The sequence below is a fragment of the Ambystoma mexicanum genome, chromosome 5q (assembly GCF_040938575.1).
Source record: "Ambystoma mexicanum isolate Mex_15411 chromosome 5q, UKY_AmexF1_1, whole genome shotgun sequence".
Classification (NCBI taxonomy): domain Eukaryota; kingdom Metazoa; phylum Chordata; class Amphibia; order Caudata; family Ambystomatidae; genus Ambystoma; species Ambystoma mexicanum.
The window spans coordinates 234,202,255-234,206,281 of record NC_090933.1 but is presented as its reverse complement, the minus strand read 5'-3'; positions in this window follow the sequence as shown (position 1 = coordinate 234,206,281).

Genomic DNA, 4,027 nt, shown 5'->3' with positions numbered 1-4,027 from the left:
TGTCCTTGGCAACTCCTACAACATTCAATGCCATCAGTGGGAACACAGACATCACACAATTCCCAGGTGCAACACTCGCTTATCATCATCACAGGGTAAAGGGGTAGAATAAATGTTCTCCTCAGAGGAGGCTCATGAAGCGGCGGGACTCGGAGATGCCAGAGGACGAGGAGGATACACTATCCCCTTGCATTGTGCATGTATACCATTAGAAAAACATGGGATTTTGGGATACTCTGCAAAATCACAAACTTCATACAGGAAAGCAACAGAAACTTACCAGAAAGAGATAGCTTCCAATGGAGTTACCCACCAAGGTACCGATTACACTATGAAAGCCCCAGACATTAATGAATCGCTGCCTTCTATTTCACCAGCAGAAGATCAGTGGGGTTACACGCCCCTAATAAATAGGGCAGCAACTAGTTTCAGTGTTGAGGCTCAGGAAACTGAGTAAAAAGATTTAATTGAAGAACTGTTAGAGCAACAGTGTTTAATCGCATACTGCATCTCACTATGACATTTAATTAAACATCAATTAATCATGACACTGAAAACGCCATCCTCTACCCCATTGGACCATGCTTATATTGGAGGCATCCCACCATCTCACTAGTTGTAGCTACAGCCCAGTCAAGATGGGCTGACCCACTTTCTTCCTCGGAGAATGAAAGAAATTAAACGTATATATGTCATAGCGTACAAGTTTAGCCTGTTATGAGCGGGCACATTGGGACGATCTGCAATCACTAGTCGGGGACGTACCAGCCTCTCTGCAGGATAGAGGACGGGCCATAGTTCAGGAGAGTCAACTATCTCCAAATCTATAATTATTTTTTACATGTATTGGATATTTATAAGCCGCCCATTCAACAAATGGTGTTCCAGGGTGCCACAAAACAAAAAAACGTGGGGTGGGGTGCACAAGGGAGGAAGATACAATAATGGTCCTACTACGCCTTGTGACATTTGGATTGTGCAAGTGAAGAACAAGAAGTGCGCGGGGGAGGGGGAAAGTGCTGGTCTGCGCAAAAACAAGTGCTAAGGTGGGAAGGGGAAAGGCGAAGAGGCGAAGTGCAAGTGCTAAGGGGAGGCCAGAGGGCAAGTCCCAGGGAAGGGGGGACTGGGTGGGGGGGCCCTGGAGCCCTGTAGTAATGAGAGGGAACCAGACAGCCAGTCAATGGGGCAGAAGAAGGTGTTAGCAGGGGAAGGGGAGAGGGGGAGGAGGATGAGAAAAGGAGGGTCTTGAGGAGCATTCAAAACTTAAGGCGATCTGGCTCCAGCCTGAGGGGCAGGAGACCATTCAAGACGGATGCTCCTGCGGAGGAGAAACATCTACCTCCCCCCACTTTTTGCTTAGAGAAGCATCTGATTCACTGAGAGTTGGAGCTAGCAGACCGAAGAGCTAAAGCGGGGAGGTATTTAGGGAGAGATATTTGGATGTAGCGGGGTCCCAGGCCCCAGAAAGCTTTGTAGATGCAGAGGGTCTTGAATTTGATCCTTGCAGCAACTGGGAGCCAGTGGAGAGTAATTAGGGCTGGAGAAATGCGGTCACTGGGCTTGTGGACAAGAACAAGTCTTGCAGTCCTATTCTGGATTAGTTGTCGGGAACAAAGGGAAGAAGATTGTGGAAGAGGCTGTTATAGTAGTCAAGCCTAGAGAGGACCAGAGATCTGGAGACATTGAGTTTCTGGGGGAAGGTGAGGAAAGGCAGAATACCTCCGAGGAGGTGCAGCTGATAGTGGGCCTTCTTGGCAAGGTACATGATGTGAGGAGAGAAGGAGAGAGAGGAATCAAAGTGGATAGCAAGGTGTTTTGCCTCACAAGAGGGTGAGGGAACGGCACCCACACAGGGCGGCCAGAGGGAGGGAAGGCGGGAGCGGAGGTCCCATCAAAGGATCTCAATTTTATGGGCATTAAGGCAGAGATCATTGGCAGCACACCATGACTGAATAGCAGTCAGACGGTCTGGGAAGCTTGAAGGAGAGCTGTGTGTCATTTGCATAACACTGGCAGTGGGGAGAGAAGGAAGAGATCAACAGGGCCAAAGGGGCAAGGTAGATGTTGAAAATCCACGGTGAGAGGATGGAGCCTTGAGGCACGCCTCAGGTGGAGAGTGTGTTACAGCAGAGAAAAGGGCCCAGTTGAACCTGGAAGGCCGGTTGGAGAGGAGGAGTTCAACCAGTTCAGTGCCAGGCCTGTGATGCCCAGGCTGTCATGGAGCAGATTAATTAAAAGTACCCTCAAAGCCAAAGAAATAGCAGGTTGAGAAGTGTGCCAGAGGGAAGGAAAGAAGAACTCCCTATAAGGGAGAGATTCACCACTGACAAATGGCTGTCGGACTTGGTAAGAGGGGCCTACTGCATCAAACTGTTGTCAAAGCCTTACAATATACCACCCAGGCATCAGCAGTTACCCTCAACCACCTTTGGCTGCTTCACCCTTTTTCTATATAAGGTGGCCATTGAGGAAGTGCCATTTCAATCGAGAAACACAGGTATTTACTCAGTGTGTTTTCTAGTTCCAAAAAAGACCTCACATTAGACCAATCTTTGATCTAAATCCAGAAAACAAATTTGTAAAACCTCAACAATTCAGAATGTACACCTTGTGGAAATTCATACCACTGTTAAAGCAAGTGGACTACCTGGCGACTCTGGAAATAAAAAATAAAAAATGCATACTTTAATATTTCCAAATTCCCAGGTAATAAACGTTACCTCAGATTCGAAGTGGGAAAATAACATTTCAGTCCTTCAGTCCTGCTTTTTTTTTTTAATAGCATTGGCACCACTAGTCTTCACAAAGGTGCAGACAGGAACTACAAGTGCACCCCTGTCTGGTTATTTGGCTGATATCGTGGAATAGTGCATCTGAATGTCATCAAACCACCCAGACAACCCTCCAGACAATGATCAATCTTTCCCATCATCTCCATTTTTCAATAAATGTGCAGAAGTCAAGTCTAACCCACAGCCACCACAAAAAGTTCCTCACGGCGATATAAACACAGCTGAAAATACAAGTTCTTCAGGTGCAGATTCCTTTTTGTCAGCTAAACCTGTGCATAATATGGCCAACACTAACAAAATTCCTGGGAATGACGGCTTCCTACATTTACATTTACCTTCACATGTGTCCCCTCCAAGAGTAGCTTGCAGTTCAGTGATCACAAGCTGCAGGTGACTGGGACGATATAGTGGTCATTTCACAAAAAGTCATACCATCCCTAAAATGGTGGACTCCTGAAAAATTTTAAAGTCACACATTAGTGAATCCACCTGTTCAAGTGACCTTAACAATTGGTGCAATAATGTGGGGCAGAGGGATTACTGCCACACACTTACAGCACAGGGGAAGGAGACCCCCACAAAAATCTCCCTTCTTATAAATATCCTAGTATTACTACCTATAAAGCATGCACTTTGTAGCTTCTAAACACTCTGTCTTCCACAGGAGTGTTCTGATAAACATCCATATTTACAGCCATATTTAAAATAAACAAGGTGGCACATATTACCCATAGCTGTCACAAGTCACCTAGCAGATTTGCTAGAGTGGCATAAAGAAGGACATGTATATACAATGTCCATTGTTTTTATTGGGCGAAAATCTAATTTGGGGGAGATTTCTACCCATCCCAAACCAAGCACGCACAATTTTCCTTTATTTGATCAAGTTCTTTTTATGAACCTGGTGCACCCAATTTAGCAACATTGATTCCCTAAAACCTCCCTCCCCTTTCAGTTCAAGAAATACACAAGGTTGCACAGAAGGTCTATTTATTAATCAAATAGAATCAATTTAAATACATAATACAGCCATGAAATGCCAATGTTAATGGTGAACAATGATCAATAAAATAGTCACCTTAGTTTTCTATGCTACATTCACATGAATGTGGAATTTTGTAACACATCCACAAATCAGCATATATTCATTTTGTTTACCCGGACAGCACGTGCACAATGGATTGCAAAATGCATGAGAGTCCAGGATGGAGGTTTCATTTGCAGTGAATAAGAAC